Genomic DNA, 21,614 nt, shown 5'->3' on the forward strand with positions numbered 1-21,614 from the left:
TCTGACGGGTCATAACGGAGGTGGCGGATGAGGTCGCGCAAGGATGTATCACGTGCTTGCTCCTCGCCGATGTGGTGAAAGGCGGAGAGCGTTAATATTCCAGCAGTTGCATCACTGGAGTTAGGAGCGTCGACAGGGGTGCCGAGACAAACAATCGGCATCCTGGTGTAGCCTACCGGACTTGTACACCACTGTGTAGGCCACTGTGCAGGTGAATTTTTGAAGACGTAGTGCCCAACGACCTAGGCGACCCGTTAGATCCTTAAGTGTCGAGAGCCAACAGAGAGCGTGATGGTCCGTGATAGCAGTTGAAGTTGAAGTTTATTTACATCGCCAAAGAAATCAACGATGCGGGTAAGCCCGGGCAAAAAGTGAACACAATCACTTGAGGGACGCCCGAGCCCCCCTGTACAAGGCATACAGCGAAAACGTAAAGTGTAAAAGTCATAGTAACACTCTGGCTATTTAACAAGGGCAAAAATATCTCGTATATGCATGAGTTTGTGAACAAAGCGTAAACAGAAAAAACACAGCATTATAGTAAGAAAAAAAAAAGAAAACCACAGAAATGCATAGCAGCAAGATAAAATTACGCAGGATACATCGCAGCAGGATACGAAAAAAAATACATGAACGCGGCTTTCAAAAAGAACATATTAGTGAATTAGTGCACTTCTCATCTCAACAAGTGAACATGTTTCAGGAATTATACCCCTTGACAATAATTTATTCAAAACAGTGGGCAGGCTATGTCGGAGCATCTGTTGCCCGTACATTGTACGGGAGAAGGGAATGTGCCAAATTTCTTTTCTGCGAAAGGAGTATTCTGAAAGATTTTGACTGAGACAGGGTAATTCAAGAAAACTAAGCTGGTTATTTTGGATACAACGCTTATATTTTAATGCTAAGTAATATTCGTACACGGTACACAGTGAAAGGCTGACCGCATAAGTACTGCTGGAATTAGCTCACTGCGCATACGAGCGCGAGGCACTCGCGCTCTGTATTGCGATCAGCGTGTGAAAGCAGGCGACTTGCGTACGCAATAACTTTGTCACGCCCACGTTCATACTGAGCTAAAACAGCGCCAGTTCCATAGCCACTAGCATCAGTACTGACCTCTGTTGGGGCAGATGGGTCGAAGTGAGCATGAATTGACGGAGTAGTGAGCAGGGTGATAAGGCGTTGGAAGGCAGCAGCTTGGTCAGGACCCCTGAAAATGGGGCGCCTTTCTTCAGAATTTCAGTCAGAGGGCGAGCAATGTACGCAAAATTTCTGACAAATCGACGGATATAAGAGCATCAGCCTACAAAGCTGCTGACGTCATTGGCACCGGTCGGCACAGGAAAATCCAGAACAGCACGAACTTTTGCGGGATCGGGGCGAACGCCAGATGCGTCGACGAGATGACCGAGGATAGTAATTTGGCGGCGACCAAAGCGGCACTTCGAAGAATTTAATTGTAGCACAGCAGCACGGAAGACGGAAAGAATAGACCAAAGGCGTTCCAGGTGTGTCGCGAAGGCCGGCGAGAACACGATGACGTCATCGAGGTAACAAAGGCATATAGACCACTTAAAGCCGTGCAAGAGCGCGTCCATCATACGCTCGAATGTGGCTGGAGCGTTGTACAAGCCGAATGGCATGACTCGAAACTCGTAAAGGCCTTCTGGCGTAACTTATGTGGTATTCTCACGGTATATGTCATCGACGGCAATCTGCCAGTAACCGGAGCGCAGGTCTATCGGTGAAAAATACGTCGCACCGTGTAGGAAATCCAATGTGTCGTCTATGCGTGGCAGTGGATAGACATCCTTCTTTGTTATTTTGTTTATATGGCGGTAATCTATGAAAGATCGCCAGCTGTTGTCCTTCTTTATTTGCCAAGACAACAGACGAAGCCCACGGGCTCGACGAGGCTTCAATAATGCCCTTGGTAAGCATCTTATCAACCTTCTGTTGTATAACTCGGCGCTCGGCGTGTGTCACGCGATAGGGCCGTCTGTGAATAGGCGATGCATCGCCGGTATTTTTGCGATGCTGAGCTAGGGAGGTTTGTCCTAAAGGCCGACCATCAAGGTCAAGAATGTCGGAATAAGATGTGAGCAGATGACGAAGATCGTCGGTTTGCGCGGAAGTAAGGTCCAGGGCTATGATCTTGGTGATGTTGCCGTGCGCTGCAGGCGACATGGCGGAATGAGAATTGCATGCGGAGGTAAAGTTGGAGGAAGACGGAAGAGGCGAGGTGGAAGAAAGGTAGTACTCGTGCGACGGCGACAGTGCGTCGAGAGAGATCCCTTTGCGCAGTACCTGAGGGCAGAAGCCGAAATTCAGAAGCGTAAGGTAAGTTTTTTTAGTCGATACGGTCACTACGGTGTGAGGAAACGATACTCCGTGCGAAAGTAAGGCACTGACACAGGGAGTGACGACATAGTCACCATCCGGTACACAGGGCTTGCGCACAGCAGTGATAAAGGTCAGTGCCTGCGGAGATAGACGAACAAAGTCGGCGCAACAGAGCTGAATCGGTACACTGCTGGTAAGGTCGGTAACATCAGGGAAATCAAGCTCGACTACGCGAGCCGCGCCGTCAATTATAGCTGAGTGGGCAGATAAAAAAACTACCACGGATCACGTCGTGAAGGCAATGGTCAAGTATATGGAACAATACAGATGTGTGGCGACCGGCGACGCTGACACCAGCGCCACACATTCCTAGCACAGCGATTCCCCCATCAGCGACTCGTACGACGCGGGACTCGGCAGGAGTGAGCCCTTTCTTGAGCCGCTTCCGGAGATCAGTGCTCATGACCGAGATGTGTGCGCCGGCGTCGATCAGGGCAGTGGCAGGTAGGGCATCGACTTCCACGACAATTAGCTTCTGATCTGTCGGCAAGGTAAGGAGATGATTTCCTGGTCGAGAGTCCAATGCAGCGTCACCTCCAGGAGCTGCATCCGTCAGTTTTCCAGGCATGAGCGTACAGAAGGGTGAGGCGATGAAAAACGACGGGGCAGGGGCGAGCGGGACCGACGATCGTGCGGCGACGGCGAACGGCTCGAGCGTCTGAGGGACGCAGAAGAGCCGCGGTCATGGTATGTCGGTTCATTTGGAGCATGAAATGGCTGGTGCTGGTTGCCATTGTGGCGGTAGTAGAACGTGGACCGTGAAAACGAGGGCTGACGATAACTGCAATAGCGGGAAATGTGCCCCACGACGCTACAATGGAAGCATATGGGCTTGTCATCTGGTGTTCGCCATTATGCCGGATCTCGATAGCGTCAAAACGTCGGTGGAGGTCGATGAAGAGGGCTAACCATAGGGCGTGTTATGGAGCACGAGGGTTGAATTCCTGCGTTGGCCAGTTCTTCGCGGACAACTGCGTGGATGAGGGAGATCGTCGATTGCGTATCCTCAGAAGGGCGCGCGAAGTAAGATGGCGACGCAGCCTCGATTTCGCGCCGCACAATTAGGACAACGCTAACTGGAGTGGACGATTGAAGGGCCCAATGAGCGCCTTCGTACGACGACGCAGCGGCGTTGTTGGGAAGCCGCACGAACTGTCCGGCAATGCGACGGTTCTTTATGCCTTCGAAACGTCTGCACTCACGGTAATTTCGTCTACCATCGAGCAGTCTTTAGAAACGAGCAAGTTAAACGCATCATCGGCGATGCCTTTCAGAATGTGCCTCACTTTGTCAGCCTCGGGCATGTCGGCATCGACGCGGCGGCAAAGAGCTAGGACATCAAGGATCAAGGACGTACGCAACGTATGACTCGGTAGCTGTCTGAGCCCGACAGGATGGGTCTTTCACAGCGGCGCACTTGCGATTAGCGAGCTTGTCGAAGAGGTCGCGAAGCTTTTGCTTGCATACGTCCCAGCTGGTCAACTCTTCGTGTGTGTCATACCAGGTGCGCTCTAGAGGTTGAAGAGAGGATTTGCAAGCATCACTGTCGGGTCCCATCGGTTGTGTGCAGCGACGCGTTCGTATATGTCAAGCCATTCTTCATCGTCGACTTTGTCGGTGCCGTTACCAGAGAAGGTGCCGTGGTCGCGCGGATGGGTCAAGACGACTGACGGTTGGGGTGTCGGGGATGCTGAAGGCTCGGGTGCGCCGGGTGCTGACGCCGTGACTAACCCAGCGGCCTGGTCGCCTGCCAGCATGGTAGGACGGCCGAGGACAAGCCCGCTGCAGAGTTCCGTCTTGTGCAATACCCCGCATCTCCACCAAAAATGAAGCAGGCAGAGATATAAGGTTAAATGGGACCGTGTTTACTGTGCAGAAGATATGGCCGGTACAACTAGTATCGCCGAACGTTAGATTAGCCTCACTACGTCGTCTCTTTCGTCTTGTTGGTGATCGTCTTCTTTGTCCCTCTCGTGGCACCGTGACAATATATATGACAATATATATATATATATATATATATTGACGCGTGCGTCTATTCTTCAATGCAGACGACAACGAAGATAGGGACATTAACGGATTTCGTCTAGTGGGTCAGTGGGATTCGGCGAGATCGAAGAAGACGTGGCTCTGGCCTGTTTTTGTATGTTGAACAAGTTGTCCTGCGGCTCTTGAACGTCTCCCTGTCTACTGTCCGCGTTGTACTGCGACACTGGTGGAGGTGCGGGGTACTGACCGCGCCTGATGCTCGGGAGTCCTTCTGGGAGTCGTTCCTCTAGCCCGGACGCGTTATCACCAGTTTCAACACCCGTGCATCGCTTTAGTCGTCGACTGCTAGGCCTTGCCCCGGAGTTCTCCCCCCTTCAACCAACCCTGTCCAGGAGCTGCACACATCTCGCAATGGCCGAAACCAGCCCAACGCAAGCACCCCAAAGCAGCCGGTTTTCCAGTCCACAGCAAGTAACCGTTCTGCATCCTCTGGTTCCCGATCGCTATCGCGGAGCAGTCTTCGAAGACATTGAAGACTGGCTTGACAAATATGAACGCGTCGCACAGATTAACCAGTGGACTGAGCAGCAAAAGCTCTCTCACGTCTATTTCGCCCTTGACGACAGCGGCCGTACTTGGTACGAAAACCGCGAAGCTAGCCTAACGACATGGAATGACTTTCGTCAGAAAATCACAGATACATTTGCGAGTGCCGACCGACGCGACCGTGCCCAGCAGATGATGGAGCTACGCGTACAACAACCTAATGAGTCGGTAACAATGTTCGCCAAGGACATGGCCCGCCTCTTTCGTAGAGCCGACCCGAACATGACTGACGAAAGAAAGTTGCGCTACCTCATGCGAGGTGTAAAAGAGCAGTTGTTCGCGGGACTTGTGCGGAATCCACCAGTCACCGTCGCTGACTTTATCAAGGAGGCTACGGCTATTGAGCGGGCCCTTCATCAGAGATGCAGACAGTACGATCGACTGTCCACCAGCACCACAATCAATGCCGCCGCAGTGACTGGCGAGTATCAGAACCCCTTGCGGGAATTGATCAGAGAACTCGTCAGAGAAGAAATTCAAAAGATTCTGACACCGACAGTGGATAGACCCGTAGCGTCAATCGCCGGAGTGGTGCGTGAAGAAATCAGGCAGGTGTTACCGGCAGCCGATTTGCAAGATCACCAGCGTGCCATGACCTACGCAGCCGCTGTCCGATGTCCACCACCCGTTACAACCACACCGCCGTACCACCAGCCTCCGACAGTCGCTCCTTGGTCGTCGCCGCAAGAGGAGGCTTCGAGGTGCGCACCCGTCACGCAGCTACAGTCATACCACCAGCCGCACACGGGGCGGCCGCAGTTTCGGAGAACCGACGCATGGCGCACCGTCGATAGGCGCCCACTCTGTTTTCACTGCGGAGGCGTCGGCCACATTTCGCGTCATTGCTGGCATCGCGACTCATCATTTCGACCTTTTCGCCCGTGGTCCTATGGTCGACGTGCAACTGACGACTCCATGCTACGCCCCGACGAAACTGCTTTTCAGGGACCTCCAATAGCGCACCCGAAAGACGAATCTGTGCCGCATGTTCAGTCCGATTTCGGCCGTCGGTCGCGCTCTCCAACCCCTCCACGTCAGATGCCTTCCCCTGCTGGACGTACTTTTGCTGCTCTTCCTGAGCTGCGCTACAAGCCTAAAACAGTCATGACATACCAACTCGCCCAAACTGCCACGCTTTTGACCTTCTTTTGCTGACCTCCGAGGACGAAGGTCGCCCAGCCCACGCCGGGGAAACTGAAGGCGGCGACCTCTGGGGGTAAGGTTGCAGGCCCACCGCAAGACAATAAAAAGCCCCCGACACTCTCGCCGCAGAACGACGTGAAGCCGATAAACCCCGACACCGAAGAAATTGTGAGCGCCGACATTGATGTTTTGGTGAATGGACAGCCGGTGACAGCGTTAGTCGACACTGGTGCCGACTTCTCTATAATGAGTCAGGAACTCGTCCTCCGTCTAAAGAAAGTAAAGACGCCATGGACGGGACCCCACATAAGGACGGCAGGCGGGCAATTACTGATGCCTATTGGAAGATGTACTGCTAGAATTAGCATTCGCGATTCTTCTTTCGTGGCCACTTTCATCGTTCTTCCTGTGTGCTGTAAGGATTTGATTATTGGAATGGATTTCCTGAAAGAATACGGCGCCGTAATTAACATTCCGGACCGCATGGTGACGTTTTATAAGAACCCTGGTTTAGTCCATTGCTTCTCGCCGCAACGCAACTCCTTTCGTCTAGCAGAAGACGACGACGTCATCCCACCTCGATCATGCACCCTTGTTGCGGTAGCATGTGACACACCGTTTCATTGCGAGGGAGTTGCCGACCAAGTAACCACGTTGTTGCTTACTCACGGTATCTCGGTCGCACGAGGAATTGTAAATGTCACCGACGGGCGCACTAACTTGTTACTAACCAATTTTAGCACAGAGCGACGGTACCTTCCAAAGGGCACGGCTGTGGCTTATTTTGATGGTGTTGCGGATGTTCGAGGCTGCTGTTCGCTACTCGAAGAAGCACCTACGCAAGGCCCAGCTTCTGCACTCGACGTCAGCACTGCTTTGTCGCAGCACGAACGAGAGCGGCTTCTCACGCTATTGTCGAAGTTCAATGACTGCTTTGCGTCGACGTCCAGCGTCGGACGGACGCCTCTAACGAAGCATCGGATAATTACAGAAGTTACGGCAAGACCAATTCACCAAAATCCTTATCGTGTGGCTCCCAGAGAACGTGAAGCCATACAACAACAAGTGACAAAAATGCTGGAAGACGACGCGATTCAACCGTCAACGAGTCCCTGGGCATTCCCTGTAGTTCTAGTTAAGAAAAAAGACGGCAGCTTGCGTTTCTGCGTGGACTACCGAAAACTAAATCAAGTGACAAAGAAAGACGTGTGCCCGCTTCCCCGTATAGATGAGTCACTCGACAGGCTCCGTCACGCGCGTTACTTCTCTTCAATGGACTTAAAAAGCGGATATTGGCAAATCGAGGTAGATCCGAGAGACCGTGAAAAAACTGCTTTTGTGACGCCAGACGGCCTATACGAATTTAAAGTCTTGCCTTTCGGCTTGTGCTCTGCCCCTGCTACATTCCAACGCCTCATGGATACTGTACTTTCGGGTCTGAAGTGGAAAACCTGCTTAGTGTACCTGGACGACGTCATCGTGTTCTCCGCAACTTTTGAAGAACACCTCCAACGGCTTGAAGCGGTTCTGCAGTCCATCCGGTCCGCCGGCCTCACCCTGAAGCCGGAGAAGTGCCACTTTGGCTTCGGGGAACTACAGTTTCTCGGTCACGTCGTCAGCCACGCAGGTGTTCGCCCAGATCCTGAGAAAATTACGGCCGTAGCACAGTTTCCAGTACCAACCGATAAAAAGGCTGTCAGGCGCTTTCTGGGCCTCTGTGCCTATTACCGGCGGTTTATTGCGGACTTTGCTCGCATTGCGTCGCCGTTAACTCGCCTGACGAGAGACGACGTTGCTTTTGTATGGGGCGACGTAGAGCAAGGTGCATTCACTGACTTGCGGCAACGTCTCCAGACACCTCCAGTGCTTGCTCACTTTGATGAGACCGCTCCTACATTGCTCCACACTGATGCCAGCAATGTTGGCTTGGGAGCTGTTCTTGTGCAGTGGCAGGAGGGCACAGAAAGAGTACTTGCCTATGCAAGCAGAACACTCTCACGCACAGAGGCCAATTACTCCACAACTGAGAAGGAATGCCTCGCCGTAGTATGGGCTGTTATGAAATTTCGCCCATATTTGTATGGCCGCCACTTCACAGTTATCAGCGACCACCATTCACTGTGTTGGTTGACAAACCTTAAAGACCCTTCGGGACGACTGGCGCGTTGGAGCCTACGGCTGCAAGAGTTTGACATGACTGTCAAGTACAAGTCGGGGAAACGACATACGGATGCTGACTGCCTGTCTCGATCGCCGATAGAGTCGTCTGCTCCACCCGAAGAAGACTCGGCATTTCTTTGTGTTCTGGACACATCCACCATCACCCAACAACAACGGGACGACCCTGAGTTGCTTGAGCTAATCGATTACTTAGAGGGCAGATCTGCGAAACCGCCTAGAGTTTTCGCAAGAGGCCTGTTGTCGTTTTGTTTGCGGGCCAAAGTCCTCTACAAAAGAAACTTTTCTTCGACCGGGTCCCCCTATCTGCTCGTCATTCCTGCAGCTCTTCGTACGGAAGTACTTCAAGCCTGTCACAACGAGGTGACTTCTGGTCACTTAGGCTACACGAGAACGTTGGCCAGAGTGAAGCAGAGGTACTACTGGCCGAGACTTTACACCACCGTGAAACGTCACGTCCGCACTTGCCTCGACTGCCAGAGGCGCAAGTCGCCTCCGTCGAAACCAGCCGGCCTCCTGCAACCCGTCCAGGTTCCTCGAAGACCATTTGACCAAGTCGGAATGGATATATTGGGTCCGCTTCCTACTTCTACTGCCGGGAATCGCTTTGTTATAGTAGCGACCGACTATCTCACACATTACGCTGAAACAAAGGCAATCCAGAGAAGCACAGCGGAAGAGGTGGCGCGCTTTTTCATTGAGCACATTGTGTTGCGACACGGCGCACCAACCGTCGTAATAACAGACCGAGGAACCGCATTCACGGCTGCGCTTTTAGATCACGTCTTGCTGCTAAGTCGAACGGCGCATCGGAAATCAACCGCCTACCATCCACAAACCAACGGATTAACAGAACGCCTAAACAAAACGATTGAAGACATGCTCTCCATGTACGTGGATGTTGAATATAAAAATTGGGACATCATACCGTATATCACCTTTGCATATAACACGGCGAAACAGGAGACGACGCGCATGACTCCGTTCACCCTTGTTCATGGGCGGGATGTACAAACGATGTTGGATGCTATGCTTCCACATGACTTTGACGACACTGATATGGACGCCGCTGTCTTTACGCAACGCGTAGAAGAGGCTCGGCAACTCGCGCGCTTGCGGATCTGCCAGCAGCAAGACTACGACGCAGGGCGCTATGACCTTCACCGTCGAATAGTAATCTATGACGTCGGCGACAGAGTGTGGGTTTGGACACCCATACGAAAACGAGGCCTCTCCGAGAAGCTGTTAAGGCGATACTTCGGTCCATATCGAGTATTGCGACGACTCAGTGACGTCACGTACGAGGTCGTCCCCGATAGTCCCAATTGTACGCGGCGCCGCACGCACCGTCCTGAACTTGTGCACGTTGTCCGCATGAAGCCGTATGTCAGCGAATAACTATGCGAGAGACCCTTAATTCCGCAAGCGACACTTCTGGTCTAGCATCGGGACGATGCTCTCTTAGGGAGGGACAAATGACGCGTGCGTCTATTCTTCAATGCAGACGACAACGAAGATAAGGACATTAACGGATTTCGTCTAGTGGGTCAGTGGGATTCGGCGAGATCGAAGAAGACGTGGCTCTGGCCTGTTTTTGTATGTTGAACAAGTTGTCCTGCGGCTCTTGAACGTCTCCCTGTCTACTGCCCGCGTTGTACTGCGACAAATATATATATATATTATTACGACATCATCGAGCGATGCTCAAGGGACGAGCCGCCGCGAGAGCGACGACGAAGTCGGTCTGTGCCCTTGGCGCACATCCTTATGCGATGGCGCACATCCCCCACAGTGGGTGTGCGCCATCGCATAAGGAATACCATACCATACCATACCCTTGGCGCGAGCGAGTGTCGGCCTGGCGATCTGGCTCCAGTGTAAATAGCCTGCATATAGCCTCTTTAATCTGTGTCTTTCCACACGTGACATTCTGGTGGAGGTCGGCGATCCCCGTCGTCACCACGGAACTCCGGAGAGGTCGGTACATCGAGCTTGTCACCATGCCTCCCGGTGACGAGACCGCCTCTGCAACGGCTTCTGCTTGTCCGACTGCTCCAATCATCACGGTTGCCCAACATCGCGACCCTGGTGTGTTCTCTGACCTGGAGGGAGAGGACGTTGACGAATAGATCAAGCTCTATGAACACGCCAGTGCTAATAACAGGTGGGACCCAACGATCATGCTCGCCAATGTCATCTTTTATCTCGGCGGCACCCCACGCGTGTGGCACCAAACGCGTGACGACGAGATAAACAGTTGGAACAGCTTCAAAGAGAAGCTACGGGAACTGTTCGGCGACCCCATTGGGCGCGCAAGGCTGCCGCGAGAAAGGCTCTTGCGTCTCGTGTTCAGACATCTACAGAGCCGTAAATTTAATACATCCTAGACGTCTTGGCTCTATGCCGCAAAGCTGACGATACTATGTCTGACGCAGATAAACTGTCGCATGTGCTAAAAGGCATCGCCGACGATGCTTTCAATTTGCTTGTTTTCGGCCACGTCTCGACTATCGACGCCATCATCAAAGAATGCCGTCGCCTTGCACGAGCTAAGAGCCGCCGTATCGCACATCACATCACGCGGCTACCCAACACTGCTGCTACGTCGACATGTGAGGGTCGACCGCGTCAGACCACCCCCTGTGACGACGTAACCCGTATTGTTCGCCGCGAGCTCGAGGCCGCCTGTTTGCCAGCTTTCTCCGCGACGCCTCCCGATCCACCAGCAACCACGATTGCGCTGATTCAGGCCGTCGTCAGACAGGAATTTGAGAACGTGGCCTTCAACTCCGCGTGTTCATCGTCTACACCCACGGTTCCCCAGTTCTCTAGCAGCCCTCCTCGTCCGCGGCAGTCCTTTTCTGCCACATCTCGCCGCAACCCGGCCGAATGGCGTACCCCTGATGACAGGCCGATCTGCTTTCACTGCTGTCGCATCGGCCACGTCGCTCGTCACTGCCGCAACCGATGGCCACCACCTCCTCGGACATACACCGCCGCTCATTCCCGCCCCTTTGGACCTTCTGTTCCCTATGCCACCCGCCATGAACCCATTGCCGCTGATGCTCCTGCCCCGAACCTTCTCTACAGCCGCTCGCCCTCACCTCGACGCCCTCAGTCTCGGTCGCCCCAACCCCATCGCTTCTCTCCGTCGCCTATCGCCTCCCGGATCCAGCCGGAAAACTAGGCACTGCAGCTTCTGGAGGTGAAGCTGCGTTGTCCACCTTGCCCTCAAATCCTCTGCTCACGCTACACACGAACCAAAATCTTCTTGACGTCGACGTTGATGGCTATCCTGTCACGGCACTCATCGATACAGGTGCACATCTTTCTATTATGAGTGCTGCCTTCCGGCGACGACTGAACAAGCTCCTCACCCTAGCGTCGGCACGCGTCGCCCGCGTTGCGGATGACGGTACTGTGCCTATCATCGGCATGTGTACGGCACGTGTTAGCATCGGCGGCCGCCACACTCCTGTCCTCTTCACCGTGATTGCTCATTGCCCCCACGACCTCATTCCCGGCCTCGATTTTCTCTCCGCGCATTCTGCTCTTATTGAATGTTCTTTCAGTACCCTTCGCCTTGAGTTTCCGATTCTCGCAGAACCTTCTGACGCACCCCAGTGCCGCTTACGCTCCACCGGCTTTATTCGCCTTCCGCCAAAATCAACAGCCTATATTGAACTCTTGTCTTCCCCACCAGTCCCTGATGGCGAGTACCTCGTCACTCCTCTGCCCGACATTCCACTACAGTATGACGTTACCGTGCCTCACAGTATACTTACTATTACTGCGAACCGCACTTTCATGCTTATCTTTAACTTTGGATTGGCAAAGCAAATTCTACCGCAAGGTATTTGCCTTGTCAACGTTGATTGTCTCGGCACGCAGTACGAGAGCAAGTGCCCATGGTGTGGAGACAAACCAACCCTATACCATACCACATGGGCTTGCCAGAAAATAGACGGGCTAGCCATAATAAAAAAACCCGAGTGCGGAACAGTGGGAGAGGATGCTATCCAGCGACATCCTGAAAGTCCAACAAGGACTAGTAAGGCGTGCACGCAGGGCAGCTACCCTCAGCGGAGCCCTGGACTAGGGGAACCGACCCCGGAGAGAAGATGGAAGACTCCATCTGAAGCCGCAAAAATCACTGCAAAATAGAGCAAATAAACGTTTTTCATCATCATCATCGGCGACCATCACGTGGCAACTTTATAGACCGATGCTTCTTGCAAGGTTAGCCGGCCCATCGTGCCAGCCTCGGCCGCCGATCCCAAGATACAGAAAATGGTTGCGACGGACCTGTCTTTTGCGCAGGCTGAAGACCTTTACCAAGTATTATCGTCCTACAGAGATATTTTCGACTTCGACGATCGCCCTTTAGGCCAGACGCTCACGGACAAGCATCGGATTCTTACTGGCGATGCTACTCCTATTCACCGACGACCGTATCGAGTTTCTGCGTCGGAACGACGAGTAATTCAAAGTGAAGTGAACAACATGCTAGATAAAAACATCATTGAGCCTTCTTCGAGTCCCTGGGCGTCACCTGTAGTGTTGGTTAAGAAGAAGGACGGCACGTGGCGCTTCTGTCTAGACTACTGTCATCTGAACAACATTACTAAGAAGGACGTCTACCCGCTCCCACGTATAGACGACGCCCTTGACTACCCGCCGTGGTTGCTCAGTGGCTATGGTGTTAGGCTGCTGAGCACGAGGTCGCGGGATCGAATCCCGGCCACGGCGGCCGCATTTCGATGGGGGCGAAATGCGAAAACACCCGTGTACTTAGATTTAGGTGCACGTTAAAGAACTCCAGGTGGTCGAAATTTCCGGAGTCCCCCACTACGGCGTGCCTCATAATCAGAAAGTGGTTTTGGCACGTAAAACCCCCTAATTTAATTTTTTTAACGCCCTTGACTGCCTCCACGGTTCCAGCTATTTCTCTTCCATTGATCATCGTTCTGGATACTGGCAGATTGCTGCTGACGATATGGACAGAGAAAAAACCGCGTTCATCACACCTGATGGCCTACACCAATCTAAAGTAATGCCGTTTGGATTATGCAACGCCCCTGCCACCTTTGAGCGTATGATGGACTCCATGCTCCGTGGTTTCAAATGGTCCACATGTCTCTGCTACCTCGACGACGTCATCGTCTTCTCGCCCACGTTCGATACTCACCTTGAGCGTCTAACAGCTATACTTGCTGTATTTCGAAAGGCGAAGCTGCAACTTAACTAGTCCAAATATAGTTTCGGCCACCGCCAAGTTACTGTTCTGGGCCACCTCGTTGACGCTTCCGGAGTACAGCCTGATCCCGACAAAACTCGCGCTGTCCGAGACTTTCCGGTTCCGAAGACAGCCGCAGACGTTCGAAGTTTTGTCGGGCTATGCTCGTACTTTCGTCGTTTTGTTCAAGATTTTGCGGCAATTGCTAGACCCCTCACTAATCTTTTGAAGAAAGGCGTCCAATTCTCGTGGGGCACTGCAGAAGCCGCCGCCTTCTCTCGTCTCGTCACTCTTCTCTCCTCACCACCCATTCTCGCCCACTTCGACCCTGATGCCCCTACAGAATTGCGTACAGATGGCAGCGGTCATGGCGTAGGTGCCGTCTTAGCCCAGCCTCAGCGTGGCCAGGATAGCGTTATTGCTTATGCGAGCCGCCTCCTCACACCATCGGAGCGCAACTATTCCATTACGGGACGCGAATGCCTTGCTGTAGTCTGGGCGGTTACGAAGTTCCGTCCTTACCTTTACGGTCGCCCTTTTTCAGTAGTCACTGACCATCATGCTCTCTGCTGGCTCTCGTCGCTAAAGGATCCTACAGGCAGGCTTGGTCGATGGGCTTTGAGGCTACAAGAATTTTCATATTTCGTGGTCTACAAGTCTAGCCGCCTGCACCAAGACGCTGACAGTTTGTCGCGTTACCCTGATGACGACCCTGACTCCTCCAATATTACCAGCGCTGCTTGTGTATTCTCTGTGTCGCAGATGCTTCTTTTCGCCGACGAGCAACGTCGTGACGCCTACGTCAGAGCACTCATCGACCGTTTGGAACACTCTCCGGCCGATGCTACTCTACACCTCTTCGTCCTCCGCGACGGTACTCTGTACCGTCGTAACCTTCATCGGGACGGCTCGGAGTTCCTACTTGTCATACCTAAACACCTCCGCTCAACCGTTCTACAAGAGCTTCACGACGCACCAATGGCATGACACCTCGGCGTATCTCGAACCTATGATCGTGTACGTCGCCGTTTTTTCTGGCCAGGCCTTGCCCGTTCCGTACGACGTTACGTCGCCGCTTGTGAACTTTGCCAACGACGCAAGAAGCCTTCCCAGCTACCCGCTGGTTACCTGCAGGCGTTCGACATCCCTGCCGAGCCCTTCCATCGTGCCTCAGGGGTCGATTCTAGGGCCCTTATTGTTTATACTTTATATCAATGACTTATGTGATGTGCCTAATTCTCCCAAACTGGTCATGTATGCTGATGATACTAATATTTTCTTTTCCGCATCAACTTTAGCCCACCTAAACACAACAATAAACAATTACCTAATTAACCTTGAACAGTGGTTGAATTCTAACAGATTAACCTTAAATATTAAAAAAACTAAATATATTATTTTTAAACCTCTCAACAAACAAAGCGATTTCGAACTCACCCTAAACTTTCAAGGAATGGCCCTACAACGCGTTGCATCTGAAAAGTTTTTGGGGGTTTGGTTCGAAGAAACAATGTCTTTGAACATGCACGTTACTAAGCTCACGATTGAATTAGGCAAAACAGTTGGTTGCCTCTACAGACTGAGGGAACTAATTCCAATCAGACTAAAGAATGCAATATATTATGCTAATTTTTACTCACGTCTTTCATATTGCACTTTAGTTTGGGGCACTACAACAACCACCAACTATAACAAACTGGAGCGGCTCCAAAAGAAGGTATTAAGAATCTTTGAGAACTTTAATGAACACCCCAGCCTATTACCCACTGGTCCCCTATTCATTAAACATAATTTGCTTAAAGCGTCTAAGTTATATGACTATAAACTATCTCTCTGTATGTATAAGAATAAACTCCCACACTATACAGAACATTCCCCGTATGACTACAACATACGTAACAGGCTAATACCAGCGCCGCGTACACGTACAAATTACGGTAGATCTAGGCTGGATTACTGCATACCAACACTATACAACCTCTTAAAAAATCACATTAATTTCAGTGCCCCATTCGGCACGTTTAAATCGGAGGTGCGTGATTACCTGATGAAGCAATGAACTTTTTCTCTTTTCCCCTGGCTGCTGCATTTCCTGCACTGTTTATGCATTCTGTGATAGTGTCCACCTTGTATGGTGCATCTGTATGAAACAAGTTCATTTCTTCTTCTTCATAATGTCTGTATCTGTATGCTGCATCTGTATGCTGCAATGTCATAATGTGTATGCTGCATCTGTATGAAACAAGTTTATTTCTTCTTCATAATGTCTGTATGTATTTACAATTGTTCGAATTTGTGAAATCCACTGCCTGCTGCTCTCTGTAGGCCCCCAGATCCCGTCAAGCTGTCTACAACAGCTTTTTGCCTGGGGGCCCCCAACTAGTGTGTTGGAAATAAAGTGGATTCTGATTCTGAAAAAAAAAAAAATTCCGGAATCTACATCAGGAAACAAGTGGGTTGCAGTCGCGGTAGACTACGCGACCCGCTATGCCGTAACCAACGCTCTTCCGACCAGTTGCGCAACTGATGTTGCGGACTTCCTCCTGCATAATATCATATTGATTCATGGTGCTCCGCGTCAATTGCTAACGGGCCGTGGCCGTACGTTCTGAGCCAAAGTCATTCACGACATCATGCGTGCCTGCTCAATACAGCATAAATTTACCACCTCCTACCACCCTTAAACGAACGGCCTCACTGAGCGTTTGAACCGCAACCTTACAGACATGCTATCCAAATACGTTTCAGACGACCACCGTGACTGGGACCAGGCTCAACCTTACATTACATTTGCGTATAACTTTTCCCGTCTCGAAACTGCTGGCTTTTCGCCTTTTTACCTCTTGTATGGCCGTGAACCGACGCTACCGCTGGACACTGTGTTTCCGTCCACCACAGCTTCAACTAGCGCTTATGCCCGTGATGCTATCGCCCATGCTGACCATGCTCGCCAACTTGCGCGCACTCGTCTACAAGTCTCTCAAGGCAAACAAAAGCAACGCTACGACCTCCGTCACCGTGATGTCCATTTTGTGCCCGGCACCCTCCTTTTGCTTTGGTCACCATCGCGTAAAGTTGGCCTTTGTGAAAAACTGCTTTCCTGCTACACAGGCCCATATCGCGTGCTTCGCCAAGTAACCGATGTCGCCTACGAAATCGCTCCAGTCACGCCCACTACGTCCTCCGCTGTGACAACCAGTGACATTGTCCACGTCGCCCGACTCAAACCCTACAACTCTCCACGCGCCTTGGATATTTAACAGCACCGTGACGGCGCTTTTGCCGCCGGGGGGTAGTATTACGACATCATCGAGCGATGCTCAAGGGACGAGCCGCCGCGAGAACGACGACGAAGTGGGTCTGTGCCCTTGGCGCGAGCGAGTGTCGGCCTGGCGATCTGGCTCCAATGTAAATAGCCTGTATATAGTCTCTTTAATCTGTGTCTTTCCACACGCAACAATATATATATATATATATATATATATATATATTGTTGCGAGGCGGAGACAAGCACGAATGTCCTGTTTTTACCGGCTTTATTTCTGCATTTAATAGGCGAAGCCTTGCGGCAGAAAAGGTGTGCCCTATGGGGGAAGGGGTCCAGTGCTCTCTTCTTCCTCGAGTTTGAGTGGTCCCGAGGTCGGCTCTGCAAAGAGGCGGCCAGACCCTTCCTTTTCCCTGAAGAAGTTCAAAAACGCACGCCAAAGCTGGAATGAGTCCTTGGACCCGATGTGCGATGGCGGGTCGAGCCACTCCTGCAGCGTGCCAGGTCGGTTCTCGCCCAAGGAGTGCAGTGTTCTTTCTCGGACCTTTGACATGGTCCGAGAAAGGACACTACACACGAATGTTCTTTATGCAAGGCGAATGCAGAAGGCATCAGCTGACACTAGAACTTGGCGGCCGAAGAGTCCCAGCAACAACAAGCCCTGTTCTGCATCGCGACACTACGCCGCCCGGATTGGAGCGTCGACCCGGCACAGGCGATTATGGCCCTGCAAAGGCACGCACGTAGGGCTTTAAACAAGAGACATGAACTACATCGTTTCTTCGCTGTACGGACGACAGGCCTGGCTCTTCGGAAGCAATCTCGTACGTCACATCCGAAAGCTGTCGCAGGATTCGGTACAGACCTGAATATTGCGACAGAAGGTTTTCCGATAGGCCCACACGACGAGATAGTGGCCACAGGAGCACGAGGAAGCCAGGTAAATACTGCACGTCCCTATGGTGGGTACCGTAACGGGACTTCTGGGAAGCCTGTGAATCAGTGAGGCGAGCGCGGGCAATGTGACGGGCCTGTGCTGCCATAGAAATCGCATCGTGGGCATAAGCGTTGTGCGACTGTGTGACTTGTGGAAGTACAGTGTCCAAGGGCGAAACGGAATCATGGCCAAACAGTAGATAAAACGGTGACTAACCTGCAGTGTCATGGTGCGTACGCGAAGGTGACATATGGCAGAGTGACGTCCCAGTTCTGGTGATATGGAGAAACGTACATAGCAAGTATGTCGGTCAGCGTTCTTTTCAGTCTCTCTGGGACTGTTAGGCTGTGAATAGTAAGCAGTGGTTATTTGATGCTCAGTAGAGCATAGGCGGAGGATATCAGCAATGGCCTTTGACAAGAAGTAGCGCCCGCGATTCGTGAGGAGCTGACGTGGAGCACCGTGGTGCAGTATGACCTTGTGTAGGAGGAAATCCGCGACGTCAGTGGCCCAACTTATAGGCAGAGCTCGCGTAATGGCGAAGCGCGTGGCGTAATCGGTTGAAACCGTAACCCATTTGTTGGCCTCAGCTGAGAATGGGAAATGGCCAGTTAGGTCGAGTCCCACTCGAAAGAAAGCCTCTGTGGGAACATCGATGGGCTGTAAAAGCCCAGCTAGAGCCATGGTACTGGGTTTCCGGCGTCGGCACAGGTCGCAAGCAGTCACATACCGGCGCACAGAGTGGTAGAGGTCGGGCCAGAAGAAACGGCGCCGGACTCGGTCAGAGGTGCGAGTAACACTGAGAGGCCCAGCGCTGGGCGCGTCGTGGAGTTGTTGAAGCGCGGTGCGCTGAAGGTGCCCCGGTACGGCCAAGCAGTAGATCAGCACCATGCAGGGCGCAAGTTGTGTTCGTACATGAGGCCGTCGGAAATACAGAAGATACGCAGGTAAGGATCAGGAGTTGGCGAGCTTAACCGATCTATGATGGTTCGCAGAAAGGGATCACGGCGCTGTTCGTCGCCAACATTGAATAAACAATGTTGAGGCTGAGATGGACATAACGCTGGTGTCGGATTCGAGGTATGTGGCTTCCGGTGGGTCAACAGGGTGGCGGGACAAGCAGTCGGCGTCCTGATGTAAACGGCCGGATTTGTACACTACAGAGAACGTGTACTCTTGCAAGCGAAGTGCCCAACGCCCTAGACGCCCTGTAAGGACCTTCGACGAGGAGAGCTAGCGGAGCGCGTGGTGGTTGGTGGGTGGTAATTACGCGGAAATGGCGGCCAAATAGGTATGGGCGAAACTTCGCTATCGCCCGAAGCACTCTCGCTCCGTGATAGAATAATGGCGCTCGGCCGTGGACAGAAGACGCCTTGCGTAAGCGATAACGCACTCTTGACCATGCTGACTTTGGGCAAGAACAGCGCCAATGCCGTGACCACTGAGTGCTGTAAGTGCTTCGGCCTCCCGCTGGTCCCACACGAAAGCGACGCCGTTCTTTAAAATCTCAGTGAGAGGGCGGGCAATGTCAGCAAACTATTGAACAAAGCGACGAGCATGGCACGGGAGCATGGCACAGGAAAGTCTTGCATGGTTCGAACTTTGACCGGGTCAGATTGAATTCCATTGGCGTTTACAAGGTGCCCGAGAATGGCTATTTCATGACGACTGAAGTGACAATTGGACGAATTGAGCTGAAGTTTCGCAGCGCGAAATACAGCAAGGACAGTCGCGAGACGCTCAATGTGAGTTTCAAAAGTTGGAGCAAAAGCGATTACGTCGTCGAGATAACACAGACAGATGGTCCACTTCAACCCTCGGAGAAGGGTGTCCATCATTCTCTTGAACGTCACTGGGGCATTGCAAAGCCCGAACGGCATGACATGAAAAAGTTCATCAGGCGTAATAAAAGCTGTCTTCTCGCGATCCTTCTCATCAACAGTAAACAACAGTGGCTAGTATCCCCAGCGGAGGTCAGTCGATGAAAAATATTTCGGCCCATGTGGAGTCAAGTGCATCATCGATACGATGCAATGGATACATGTCCTTCTTGGTGATCTTGTTCACGTGGCGATAATCAACACAAGATCTCCAGGTGTTCTCTTTTTTCTTGACCAGGACAACTGGTGAGGCCCACGGACTAGCGGACTTCGCTTTGAATGATGCTGCGCTCTGTAGCAGACACGTGGTAGGAGCGGCGATGAACGGGACTTGCGTCGCCGCTGCGAATCCGATGAGCGACTACGGCTGTCTGGCCGAGCGGGCGGTCATTGAAATAAAAAATATCGCGGTAACTAAGCAAAATGCGCCTAAGGTCTTCAGTTTGAGCTGGAGAGAGGTCGGGGGCGATCATTTTATCGACGTCGTTGTAGGGTGACAAAGACGAACGGGAACACGCGATGACAGGGATCACATGGGCAGAAATAATGGGCGCGAGCGGAGATATCTCGTACTCGTGCACAGGTGTCAGACGGGCCTCGGTCATGTTGCCGGGAAGAACGTGGGCAACAGACCCAAAGTTGAGAATGTGAAGCCAAGTAGAATTATTGACAGTGGTGAAAACATTACGTGGGAGTGCGACGTCATGCTGTGGAATAACGTTGACACGCGGAGAGACGACGTGGTCGCCATCAGGAACATGTGGTCGAGCGTAAAAGGTACAGTAGTAGCGGCTTGAGGCGGCAACCGAGCGAATTCGGCAGAACAGTCTCGCGATAGACAATTTTCGCGGAATAGTTTGCTCTACGTGAACGAGATGGCGCTTTTTGCGGCGCACCGCGTTGCACAAGAGTTAACGCTGACAATTATCATTTTAAGGACGGGTAGAACATTAGGCAAAACAATTACGAGAGATCGGTGGCGGAACCCACCGCCTCATTTCAAAGGAGGCGCTCACTGCATCCACCCATCCTCGCGCGTTGCCTCAAGCAAAAAACCGCATGAATGCGAAACCAGTGCCGCTTGCTGCACAATCAGCTGTCACAAATGCAACAGGGGAATCACTAACGCACTGTGCTCATTCATGCTGCAATATGTGGAGCGGTATAGGGAAGGCATGTGCAGTAATTGGCTGCAAAAATAGTGACTATCATATTGACGAATGGAATGAACCTGTGCGGTGGAATTCACGGACCACTGCAACACAAGGGCTGCCTGTGCTTCCGGGCCTTTGCGATGCAAGGCTTTCCTCGAGGATATAACATTTAACTCATCCGCCAGCGCTGTATCGCTAACCTCCACAAAATGGGCTTGAACCTCGGTAAGAGTGTTTACCGCTCGTTACAAAGTGACAAAGGGTATAGCATCGCTTCTTGACATAAGTTTTTCGCGCGTTATCGGCGCAAATCCACCCCAGCTCACACTCAAATGTACACCCACTCTTTCGCCCAGTGAAACAGTGCGCCGAAGCAAGGGTGACTGCATACACCGGCAGCATACTAACGAAGCTGAACGTTTCGTGACAATCCAAAGAGTAAGCCAGTGACTAGCGACAATTTGTCTTAGCTACAATCTATTACAAAGTACAGAATGTCACGTTCCAAGCCTTCTGCGCGGCGAGAGCAACCTAGTGCAACTGAGCGCAACAACGAACGATGCGACAGATAATATACAATGCGATAGTGACCGCACCGAGAAACGTTACGGTGTCAAAAACACGACTGCTTGAAACTGACTGGCAAATAAAGAACGAATTAAGAGCGGGAGACACTGACTTTGATTTAATTCAGAAGCGAGAAGTTTGGACAATTTGGAATGCCATGCCACCGCTTGGACAAGATTTCCGCAAGCGCATGCATGTTGCTCTAACGTTTGTGGCCGAGGCTTCGTTTCGTACACTCAGTAATCGTCTGCTA

General features: G+C 51.9%; 1 protein-coding gene across 4 annotated transcripts in view; it reads left to right on the plus strand.

Annotated features, from left to right (window-relative positions):
- The window catches only part of LOC126533276 (uncharacterized), a 389,342-nt gene that overhangs the window by 218,976 nt on the left and 148,752 nt on the right, over positions 1–21,614 (plus strand). The gene's annotated exons all lie outside the window — the stretch shown is intronic.

This window comes from Dermacentor andersoni, chromosome 7, assembly GCF_023375885.2.
Source record: "Dermacentor andersoni chromosome 7, qqDerAnde1_hic_scaffold, whole genome shotgun sequence".
Taxonomy (NCBI): domain Eukaryota; kingdom Metazoa; phylum Arthropoda; class Arachnida; order Ixodida; family Ixodidae; genus Dermacentor; species Dermacentor andersoni.